Raw genomic sequence first — 12593 nt, forward strand, 5'->3', positions numbered from 1 at the left:
ACAAGATAAATAAATGTTTGGATGAACAGCATTAAGGAGAGGTGATTAAAGCACTGTAGATGCAAACTGTTACCTTTGGAATGGATGGGCAGTGGGGCCCTACTGTACAGCACAGGGAACTGTGTGTGGTGGGGTCACTTTGCTGTACAACAGAAATAGAAGAAACACTGTATATAAACTATAAGTAAATAAAAAAAAATAAAGTACTATGGAGAGAGTAGAGGACTTTTTCCCCCCTTTTTTTGTTTTGCTTTTTAGGGCTGCACCTGCAGCATATGGAGGTTCCCAGGCTAGTGCTCAAATCAGAGCTATAGACACTGGCCTACACCACAGCCACAGCAACGTGGGATCCCTGACCCACTGAGCGAAGCCAGGGATCAAACCGCGTCCTCATGGATATTAGTCGGATTCCTTCCACTGAGCCACAACGGGAACTCTGAGTACTTCCTTTCTTATTTTGAACTGTGTGTCTTTAAAGGCAGCCACAGTAGGACCTCAAACAGCCCTGTAAGATTGGTCTTTAATCCTCATTTTCCAAGAGTTCCCATTGTGGCTCAGTGGAAATGAATCCGACTAGGAACCATGAGGTTGTGGGTTCGATCCCTGGCCTCGCTCAGTGGGTTAAGGATTCGGCATTGCTGTGAGCTGTGGTGTAGGTTGCTGACATGGCTCAGACCCCTCATTGCTGTGGCTTTGGTATAGGCCAACAGCTACAGCTCCGATTGGACTGCTACCCTGGGAACCTCCATATGCCACAGGGGCAGCCCTAAAAAAAAAAATTTCCTCATTCTCCTACGAGGAAACTCAGAGAGGGGCAGGAATTTGCTTAAGATTGCACAACTAAGTAAATGACCTACATGAACATGATTTGAAGCCTGTGTACTTCTTTTTTTTTAATTATTCAATGAATTTTATTACATTTATAGTTGTACAACAATCATCACAACCCAATTTTATAGCATTTCCATCCCACAACCCCAGGCACATCTGCCCAACTCCCAATGTGTCTCCTTTGGAAAACAAGTTTTTCAAAGTCTGTGACTCAGTATCTGTTCTGCAAAGATGTTCATTGTGTCCTTTCTTTAAATGCCACATGCAAGTGACAGCATTTGATGTTGGTGTCTCACTGTCTGACTGACTTCACTTAGCATGATAATTTCCAGGTCCATCCATGTTGCTGCAAATGCTGTTATTTCTTTCCTTTTCATGGCTGAGTAATATTCCACTGTGTATATGTACCACATCTTCTTTATCCACTCCTCTGTTGATGGGCATTTAGGTTGTTTCCATGTTGTGGCTATTGTATACGTTGCTGCAATGAACAATGGAGTGTGTGTATCTTTTTGAGTCATGGTTTTTTCTGGGTAGATGCCCAGAAGTGGGATTGCTGGATCAAATGGTAATTTTATTTTTAGTTTTTTGAGAAATCTCCGTACTGTTTTCCACAGTGGTTGCACCAATTTACATTCCCACCCACAGTGTAATTGGGTTCCCTTTTCAGCACTTATTGTTTGTAGAATTTCTGAGGATGGCCATTCTGGCCAGAGTAAGATGGTACCTCATAGTGGTTTCGATTTGCATTTCTCTAACAATGAGTGATGTTGAACATCTTTTCATGTGATTTTTGTCCATCTCTATGTTGTCTCTGGAGAATTGTCAAGCATGTGCACTTCTATTGCATTCTTCACCATGTAATGAAAATCTTAAACACTAGGTCCTTTAAATAAGCCATCCTACCTGATTCCTAAAGGAACCTGCAAGGTGGGTTTTGGTCCTCTTCCCATCCTGGTCATTTTCTTCCACCCCTTGAGGATTAGCCATGACCCTGTGTTCTTGCCATTCTATAGAAGAGAAAACGAAAGGTGAGCAGCAAGTAAATATGAGACTATGTCAGTAAATGTCAGAACAATGATCCTTCTGTTTCCAGACCCCACACACTCTAGTGCACTTTCATATCTTGTGGGGGTCTTCAGGATCCAACCACACATTGACTTATTAAATGTACTGACAGCGCCCACCTCTCAGTTGCATTGCCCCACCCCTATATCTGTCCAGCTATCTTTCTGGACCTGGCTGTAGGGCTCCACTTTTTTTAACGGCGAGATTGAACACATCAGACTTGAACCAGCTCTTGGAATTTGGTATGAGGCATTCCCGTCGTGGCACAGCAGAAACAAATCCAACTAGGAACCATGAGGTTGCAGGTTCAATCCCTGGCCTTGCTCAGTGGGTTAAGGATCCAGTGTTGCTGTGAGCTGTGGTGTAGGTCACAGACACGGCTCGGATCTGGTGTGGGTATGGCTGTGGTATAGGCCGGCGGCTACAGCTCTGATTAGACCCCTAGTCTGGGAACCTCCACATGCCTCGGGTGAGGCCCTAAAAACACGAAAAGACAAAAAAAAAAAAAAAAAAAAAGAATTTGGCATGAGCACACTCTGTTCTTCAGAAGGAGTAGAACAGCAGCAAAACATAATCCTGCGAGGGCTGAAGGGCTTTCCTGCTGTACTCTGAGTCTCCCTGGCTCCTTGGTGAGGTAGATGGAGGAGCAAGTTTCTGAATGACCGGGGGAAATTGTATAAGCAATGGAGGACCAGAAAAATACTTGTATTTTTATCCTTGATCATGAAGGTAATGCTATATCTTGGCTGTTTTCATTAGGGTCTCCTGCCATCTGCTCTTCCTGAAGCAGGTCACCAATATGGGAAATGCAGACCCCTTCCAGCCCCATCCCCCCAAGCGGGCAGTGTCTCCAGGAGTCAGAAATGCCTACTGTACCCAGACTAAGTCATAGTATTATGGCTCTTAGGGCAGAAACAACAGACAATGGGAACCTTCTTCTTCTCTTTCTTTCTTTTTCTTTTCTTCCTTTTAGGGCTGTGCCCATGGCATATGGAGGTTCCCAGGTTAGGGGTCTAATTGGAGCAACAGCTGCTGACCTACGCCAGAGCCACAGCTACACAGGATCTGAGCTGTGTCTGTGGCCTACACCACAGCTCACAGCAACTCTGGATCCTTAACCCACTGAGCGAGGCCAAGGATCGAACCTGCGTCCTCATGGATACTAGTCAGATTCGTTTCTGCTGAGCCATGAGGGGAGTTCCGGGAAACTTCTTCTTTTCTATTCACTCCATTGTCTAATTTACAAAATGGGTGCACAGCCATGATACCACACAAATGTCATCAACAACTTGTAGTGGGTGATCAGGGCTGGGTGGGATCTGCCCTCACCTGTGCTCAAATATTCTGTGACCTTGAGACATCACCTCCTTCTTCTGGACCTCAGTTTCTCCATTAAAAACAGATATAAACAGGCTTAGCAGGTTCAGGACTTGACATTGTCTCTGTGACGATTCGGGTTCGAACTCTGGCTTCGCTCAGTGGGTTAAGGATCCAGCGTTGTCACAAGCTGTGGCATAAGTCACAGATGCAGCTCAGATCTGGCGTTGCTGCGGCTGTGGCTGTGGTATAGCGCAGCAGCTGCAGCTCCTATTCGACCCCTAGCCTGGGAATTTCCGTATGCCGCCAGTGGGGCTGTAAAAACAAAACAAAACAAAACAAAGACACAAGCAACAACAACAGCAAGACCCTCAAGATTATTTAACCTGAGAATCAACAAGTCCCCTCTGAATTCTCATATTCTAAGAGGCTATGTTAGGACTGGGGTATTTCCAGTCCTTCAAGAAAAAAATTTTTTTAAGTGTAATCATTTTATATATGTTGTAATGCACTTTACAAAGATTACAAACAATCACCAAAATCATGAGAGAGAAAAAAACCTTTAACATTTAGAAAGAGCCAAGACATGCTGTGCCCCGAGCAGGGGAGCCAGGAATTTGTGCTCTGTCTGCCTCGCCGGGGCGGCATGGCTGAGGAGGGCCAGCCAGCCAGGCTCCCGGGGTGCTGCACAGATGCTGAGCAGTCCTGCAGGGATGGCATGGAGGTTAAGATACAGGGCCGTACAAAAGTCTCTAACACTTAAAAGAAATGGTCACGTGTTCTTTCTGACAGCTTTCTCAGACTGGGCCACCCGATAAGTTACACGCACACAGGGACTGGGGAGGTTATTGCACAGCTTTTCCACTGGTTGGGCCCAAGTGGCCACCTTCCCCACAGCCAGGCCCCGAGGCCTCTTCCACGAGGACGCTGTACTCACAACAGGCTGTGGGGTGGCTGCCCCTGAGCTTTGCCTCCGGACTGACTGTACAACCAGTGAAGTGAGTAGCGCTATCCTCGTGGCGGCGCTCACTGCAGAGGGCCTGCACGTCCTGCAGGTTGAGGGTGGGCCGGCAGCAGAGGACAGGTCAGCGGCTGGTTGCAGACAGATTACACAGCAGCCCTGGCTCAGGATTTCTACCCGCAAAGGTTCTTAGGGTTGTTTGCTGGTGGATTCTTTTTTTGTGACTACTTGCTGGTTTGGAATGGGCGGTGATCCAGGGGTGTTCGAGTACCTCCTTGAGGGTGGGCCTTTGGCTGGGATTGTGCTTCAACAAAGTCAGGGAAGGTGAATCCCACCCGGGATATCCTTTTGTAGGTCTCTTGGTACGTGTTTGCCTCAAAGGGGGGCTTCCCAACCAGGAATTCATAGCAAAGTGCCCCCAGGCTCCAGAGATCCACCTTCTCGTCGTGCATCTGGCCTTTGATCATCTCGGGGGGCAAGTAGTCCAGGGTGCTGCAGAGGGTGGTTCTCCTGGAGGATGGGGCATGGACCGACCACCCAAAATTGGCAATCTTAAGCTCTCCAGCGGATCCAAGGAGCAGGTTCTCTGGCTTAATATCTCTCTTTGAGTGACAGTAAGACAGGGCATTTGCCAACTCTGTGATATAAGCAGCAGTTCTCTGCTTATCAAACTTTGACAGTTTCTGAAGTTCTCTGTAGACAGCTCCGAGAGGTACATATTCCAGGATCAGGTAAACTCTGGTAGCGTCATGGAAATAACCATACAGTCTGAGAATATTTGGATGCCTAAGGTGGGACTGTATTTCTACTTCTCTTCTCAGATGATGTTCAACTCCTACCTTCTCCAGCTGAGCTTTAAACAATATTTTAAGAGCCAGGATAAACTTGCTTTGTTTTTCTCTTGCTAAATAAACATTACCAAACTTTCCTTTACCCGGCCGGCAACCAACTTCAAAATCTTCCAAAGCCCATTGTCTTTTTTTTGATTCTTCATTTTTCTGTCTTGATGCCACTTCCTTTTCAGGATTATTTCCAGGCGCTGCCGGCTGGGGCTGCTCACCCTGCTGGGTGTTACTCAGAGGCCTGGAGACAGGACGAGGGCCACTGGTTGCCTGCAACTGCTTCTGCTTCAGATTCTGAGCTGGGTTATGGCTGGAGACAAGCTTCTGCGCGTGCAAAGGAAGGCGCTGTGAGGAATTTGAAGGACATAAGATCCGCTGAGCCTGGCCGCTGTTTGCAGAAGGCAGATTCTGAGCTGGAAAGTGCTGGGTCCCTGGAACGCGTTTTGGATCATCACCCGGTGGAATTGTAGTCTTAAGCCCCGAAATGCAGTTTTCTTTACATTTGTCCATGATGCCTGGGGGTTCTCACCTCCGATCGAAGACCGAGTCCTTCAAGAATTATACAGGGCATCACATGCATTCTTTGGGAGATACTGGTCTCATGTAAGACTCACAGTTTCTTTTTCCTTTTTCTTTTTTTTTTTTTTTTGGTCTTTTTAGGGCCACACCAGCGGCATATGGAGGTTCCCAGGCTGGGGGTCAAATCGGATCTGTAGTCACCAGCCCAAATCGCAGCCACACCAGCCCAAATCATCAGCCTGCGCCACAGCTCATGGTAATGCAGGAGCCTTAACCCACTGAGCAAGGCCAGGGATTGAACCTGCATCCTCATGGATGCTAGTCAGATTCGTTTCCACTGAGCCATGATGGGAACTCTGAGACTCACATTTTCTAGTCACCAGGCTAGGGAAGAGATATATCATTACTTCACAATGTCCCCAAAGAACAGAGCCGCCAAAAATGTGTGCTTGTGCAGGCTCCCCGGGTGATACTGTCATCTTGTTTCTCACCAATTTCCTCAGAGCATTAAGAGAGTAGAGGTTCTGTGCACACATTTGAACAGGGAAAAGGTAAACACCCGAGCTGCTTAAATTCAGAAGCACTTTTCTTTTGTCCTCACTTGAATTTAATTTCCCAATCACAATATCACAGATGGAAAGAGAAGGTCCAGAGGTGGCAGAGAGGAGTAAAAATAGAAGCCAGAATGACAGAAGGGACTGTCATCTAGTAAGTGGTAGCTGAGTTATTAATAGACAGAAAAGAAAATTGATTTATAAATGATCTTGGGGAAATAAAGACTGGTGCCTACATTTTAAAATTAATGTTTAATTGTATATGAAATTCTTAATTATACTTGTAATCCTTAATTACACAAGCAGTATAGGAATACATTTCCCTTTTCAAAAATTCAAACACTGCAGATAAAACTGACATCCCCTCTGAGCAATCCTCATCCTCTCCCAATTCTGAGTTCCTATTTGGTGCATATCCCTTAAGGTCATTTTCTTTGATTTTACATAGTTTTAGATAGAAATTGATAGAGCCATAAAATTACTGTATCATTTCATGATACATTAACTGTTATCAACTATTTTTTGACTGTGCCCGTGTCTCAGGGTAATTCGGGCTCCAGGGATTGAACCCATGTCAGCATAGTGACCTGAGCCACAGCAGTGAAAACCACCAAGCCACCAGGGAACTCCATTATTAACTTTTTTTTTCTTTTGTCTTTTTAGGGCTACACCTGCGGCATATGGAAGTTCCCAGGCTAGGGGTCAAATAAGAACTGCAGCTGCCATCCTACACCACAGCTCAGGGCAACACCAGATCCTTAACTGGCTGAGTGAGGTCAGGTTTCAAAACCATGTCTTTATGGATACTAGTCAGGTTCATTATCATGGAGCCACGTCGGCAACTCCCCATGATGGACTTTTTAATTGCCTCTCTACTTTTATTCTACAACTTGTTTTTCACTCAATGAAACAACTTGTTTCCACCCACATTCTTACACACATTTATGTTGTTTCAACTTTTTCACTTTATTTTATTTATTTATTTTTCTTTTTAGGGCCGCACTTGGGGCATATGGAAGTACCCAGACTAGGAGATGAATCAGCTCAGCAGCTGCCAACCTATGGCACTGCTGCAGCAGTGCCAGATCTGAGCCCCATTTGTGACCTATGCTACAACTTGTGGCAATGCCAGATCCTTAACCCACTTAGCAAGGCCAGAGGTTGAGCCCGAATCCTCATGGATAGTCAGGTTTTTAACCCACTGAACCACACAGGAACTCTCAACTTTTTCACTTTAAATGTGACTGCAATGAACATTTTTGTACCTGCCTCTCTGGGTACATGTGGGTCATAGGCGAATTGTTCTTCAGAAGTGACTGTATCATTTTATAGTTTCATCATTTCCTATTTAAGTGTCTACACTTTGTATTTCTAAACTCATGGTTTTGCCAGTCTATTGGTGAAAAAGTGGTATCTTGTTTTCATTTGTATCTCTTTAATTACAAGAGAGTTGAATATCTTTTCAGTCTATTTTGTTATTTGCGGTATATATTACATACTGTATATATATGTGTGTGTGCATATATATATGTGTGTATATATATGATACTCATTTTTCTTTTTTTCTTTTTTTTCTTTTTTTGTCTTTTTAGGGCTGCACACGCAGCATGTGGAGGTTCCCAGGCTAGGGGTCTAATTGGAGCAACAGCTGCTGGCCTACGCCAGAGCCACAGCAACGTGGGATCTGAGCCGCAACTGTGACCTACACCACAGCTCAGGGCAATGCTAGATCCTTAACCCACTGAGGGAGGCCAGGGATCAAACCCAAAACCTCATGGTTCCTAGTAGGATTCATTTCTGCTGTGCTATGATGGGAACTCTTAAAACCCCTTTTCCTATTGGGTTATTGGTGGTTTTTTTCCTCCCTGATTTTTAGCAATACTACATTTCCCCCCAATATCTGTTGCAGATGCATTCTCCCAAGTTGCAGACATCATGCTCTTTCCCCCCTTAAGATATTTGTGTGTTTCCTAAGAATAAAGATATTCTTTTGTGTAACTAGACCAATATTAAATCAATAAATTTTACATTGAGTCTACACTTAGACCTAATCAAACTCATATTCCAAGTATTTACTTGTCCCAATAATATGCTTAATAACACTTTATATTCTTTTTTTTTTTTTTTTTGTCTTTTTGCCATTTCTTGGGCCGCTTCCCGCGGCATATGGAGGTTCCCAGGCTAGGGGTTGAATCGGAGCTATAGCCACTGGCCTACACCAGAGCCACAGCAACGCGGGATCCGAGCCGCGTCTGCGACCTACACCACAGCTCACGGCAACGCCGGATCGTTAACCCACTGAGCGAGGGCAGGGACCGAACCCGCAACCTCATGGTTCCTAGTCGGATTCGTTAACCGCTGCGCCATGACGGGAACTCCCACTTTATATTCTTAATAGCATTCTTCTCCTCTGGTGCACAGTCCGGTCTGGAAGCACATCCTGCATTTGCTTCTCATTTGTACTTCGTCTCCTTTAATCGGGACCAGTCCCCTAGCCTTCTCTTGTCTTTCACGACACTGACATTTTCGAAAAAGCAAAGACTATTATTTTATCACATGCCCCTCTAGTTGGTCTTGTGCAATGCTTCCTCATGCTTAGATTCAGGTTTTGTGTCGCCAGAGTATGTGTCCTCCCTTTTTTCTCAAGGTATCACATCTGAAGGCACAGAATTTCTACCTGACTTGTTGGTGATAATCGTTTTGACCACTTGAGCACCCTTAGCACAGTGTAACTGGTCAGTATGGTCACTATGTCCCTTGATCCTCATCACGCTATCCCCTTAGATTAAGAATTCATTAATTGTTCTTGCCTGCAACAGTCTTCACTATGATGGCTGCAAAAAGGTGATTTCCCACCACTTCTTCTGCATGTGCTAGTCAGCTTTCTACTGTAAGAAAGAGCCTTCCCAGTCCCCCATCTGACATTCGTTTATTATCTCTCTTGTCTACCTATTATCTATCTATCTATCTATCTATCTATCTATCTATCTATCTATCTATCTACCTATCTGTTATTGAGTAGACTCATGGATTCGTATTTTATTTGGTGACAATTCATTCCTGTCTACCTTCTCTGTATTGCTGTGGTTGCTGTACCACAACTGTATCACAAACTTGGTGGCTTTAGACAGCACATAATTAGGAGTTCCCATTGCAGCTCAGTGAGTTAAGAACTTGACATAGTGTACATGAGGATGCGGGTTCGATCCCTGGTTTCACTCAGTGGGTCAAGGATCTAGTGTTGCCACAAGCTGTAGTGCAGGTCACAGATGCAGCTCGTATCCTCAGCTGCAGCGCCAGTTCAACCCCTAGCCCCAGAACTTCCATGTGCCGCGGTGCTGCCATTAAAAAAAGACACACACGCACACAAAATAATTTTCTTACTGTTCTGGAGGCCAGAGGTCCAAAATCAAATGCACTGGACAGAACTCAATGTGTCGGCAGGGCCATGCTCCCTCCAGAGGACTTAGGGAGAATGGATGTCTTTGCCTCTTGCAGCTTCTAGTGTTTTGCTCCTCACCTTCCTCAGCTGGTGGCCCTTCCTCCACTTTCAAAGCCAGCACTACTACATCTTACTCCAATCTCATGTCATCTTTTTTCTCTGTAGTCAAACCTTCCTCTCATCCTCACCCTTGGTCCCCACTAAATCAACATGTTATGTAGTGGCTCAGTGCAACAGAGACACACAGTAGTTTCCGATTTGCTGCAGCCATACCAGTAGGTAAAACTGACTACAAAGAAAAGTTCAGGATTAGCTTGTTTCCAAATAATATTGCCTCCAACCACTCCTTGCAGTGATTCTCCTGGCCCCCTCATTGTGCTTACGTTATTCATTTGAAATATAGTTAGATTTATTTTTTCCTATTTCCCCTTGATTTTAGGTTGTTTTTTCTTTCCTACTCATTTATCCTTTTTTGATAAAATTTTCCCAATTATCTTTTGATGGACGGTAGCTTGCTCACATGTGTGTCCAATATTCCTTGAGCTCTTGCTTTCAAATCTGTTTTCTTATAGCCTTGATACCTTGGCTGGATTTAAATCTTTAGTTCATGCTATCTTTCCTTATATTTCTTAAAAATACTTCTCCCACTGTTGGCTTTCTTTGTGTGTCTTTCTTGAGAAGTCTCTTGCCTGCCTAATTTTGTTACCCTTAGAACTAATTTGATCTTTTTGTTTTGAAACCCTAGGAGATACACATATGTATGGCCTTTAAAAGCTGATAGTTTTACTAATATATATCTTGGAGTTGCTCATCCCAGGTGCAATTTTCAAAGTAGACAGTAGCCCCTCTCCATGTGAAGAATGGAGTTCTTTCTTATATCCATGAAGTTTTCTTGGATTATGGTGTTGAATTATAATTCTGTATCATTGTTTTGCTTTTATTCTTTCAGGACTTAAATCATATGTATATTGTATTGACTTCCATTTTATTTTATTTATTTATTTATTTATTTATTTTTGTCTTTTTGCCATTTCTTGGGCCACTCCTGCAGCACATGGAGGTTCCCAGGCTAGGGGTCAAATCGGAGCTGTAGCTGCTGGCCTACGCCAGAGCCACAGCTACACAGGATCCAAGCTGTGTCTGCGACCTACACCACAGCTCACGGCAACACCAGATCCTTAGCCCACTGAGCGAGGTCAGGGATCGAACCCGCCACCTCATGGTTCCTAGTCGGATTTGTTAACCACTGAACCACGACGGGAACTCCTGTATTGACTTCCATTTTAATCAATTTCTCTCTGACCTCTTTTTACATTTTTCTCTAACTTTATTTCATTCTCTTGGCTATTTTTCTGCCTGTCTCCAATGTCCTTTATTATAATTTAATTTGCCTTCATTCTCCCTTAGGAATTTTATGATTTATTTTTTATTTTTGAAATGATTTTGTCTTTTTATTCAGTTTCCCTCAGAGTTCTTACTGCCTATATCTTTCTCTCTTGCATACATTTCTGATCTTAGTTTTTGAGGTTCTTCTTCTATGTAGTTTTTAGTTCCTCCAAATACTAAGCTGAAGATAATAGATTCAGTCTAAACTGAACTGTGTTGCATTACAGTTTTACTTGGCTTCATGATTTTTTGAAAGTGATCATCAGTTAAAATGTTATGATTCAAAATTTTTATCTTATAATCGCTTTGTATAGGGTTGGTTTGACTTTTTAAATAACTAGACATGTTAAGGCTAGGATTCATAGTCCAAGAGAGCTTTCTTCTGTTAGTGTGTGGAAATACAACTTTAATTGCCTATGTTGATGTGTGTGTGGCAGGGGGTAGCAGACAGAGGTGATAGGAGTTCTTTTTCATTCCTTTAGAATCTTTAATTCTCCCTCTTTACTTCCTTCTTGCATTTTCCTACCCCATCTCCCTGGGGCCTTGTCCATTCTCTATATAGTTTGTAGTCTTCCAGAAGGAATGCTTATACAAGGCTGTCCCTTTGGGTTCTCCTTACTTTAAGTTCTGTCCTTGCAGCAGGTGTGTGAGCCAGCAAGTCCCACAACTGTGTTCCCTGCTTTGACATTTAGTGCTAGGCTTTCTCTTTCCAGAGGTGATGTCATTTCTTTTCTTTTCTTTTTTTTTTTTTACAATCCCTCATCCCTCTTCATACCAGCATTCCACACTCTCAGCTTTGCAGTGGCAGGTTGCACTCTGTTGGAATTTGGACTTATTACTCTACTTATAGACAATTTGATGTTCATGGATGCTATCCTCTGTTCTCTAAAAATGCTGACAACATGGCTCATAGGTCATTTAATTTGTGCCCACAGTCCCACTTCTGCATGAGTCCGTTTCTGTTTTATTAGTCTATTTCTCTCTTTTAGCAGGAATACCATACTGTTTTAATTTCTATAGCCTTATGACATGTTCTGGAAACTAGAACTCTTATTATTATCCCTCTGTTCTTCTTTTTCAAAATTGTCACACAGATAATTATTACTGCAGATTAAATCTTCCTTGGCAATTTCAAAATCAGTGTTCCATGTTAATTACAGACCTTTTAAAGAGTGCTTGGTCTACCATAAGTGATTTTTAAGTGTTAGCAATTATTACTAATTAAGAATGCATTTAAAATATAGATTGCCTAGGAGAGAATTTATATCATTGAATCTTTCTACTCATAGAAATGTTTTATATATATATATATATATATATATATATATATATATATTCATTTACATAGTTTTTAGTATCATTCAGTAAGGATTTATAGTTTTCCCAATAAATGATCTTGCTAATTTTTGTGATGTTATTCTTAGATCTGTTATAATTTTTCTGCTTTTACAACTAACATTTAAAGATTATCTTTCCTAATTCATTATTAGCTTTTCTTAACAGAAGTGCTGTGATTGATTAGCAATGTCTGCCTTGGGTGCAAGGAGTGGCATACAGAACAGATATGTTCTACTTACTCTGATGTAGCATCATATTTCCACTCTGTCCCTACACCTAATTTCTTATCAGAACTCTCCCCAATAATAAATTGGAGCTCTCAACCCTTATCACTT

At 43.0% G+C, this 12593-nt stretch overlaps 1 protein-coding gene and 1 pseudogene across 8 annotated transcripts in view; both read right to left on the minus strand.

The window, feature by feature from the left end:
• Nucleotides 1-886: 886 nt before the first annotated feature.
• Nucleotides 887-12593, minus strand: part of MTHFS (methenyltetrahydrofolate synthetase) — a 315580-nt gene continuing 303873 nt past the window's right edge. For 5 of the 8 annotated variants that reach the window (XR_014810306.1, XR_014810305.1, XR_014810319.1 and 2 more), the window contains one exon: nucleotides 887-1841. The gene's annotated coding sequence lies outside the window, so the exon portion shown is untranslated. Of the gene's footprint in view, nucleotides 1842-4153; nucleotides 6063-12593 lie in introns of those variants that run through there. The other 3 variants (XR_014810332.1, XR_014810337.1, XR_014810349.1) reach the window with 3 other exon arrangements.
• Nucleotides 4367-5529, minus strand: LOC100158035 (aurora kinase A pseudogene; annotated as a pseudogene).

Source organism: Sus scrofa, chromosome 7, assembly GCF_054392235.1.
Source record: "Sus scrofa isolate SSC_HxYL_T2T_F1_AM1 chromosome 7, Sscrofa_HxYL_maternal_Yorkshire_Landrace_v2.0, whole genome shotgun sequence".
NCBI lineage: Eukaryota > Metazoa > Chordata > Mammalia > Artiodactyla > Suidae > Sus > Sus scrofa.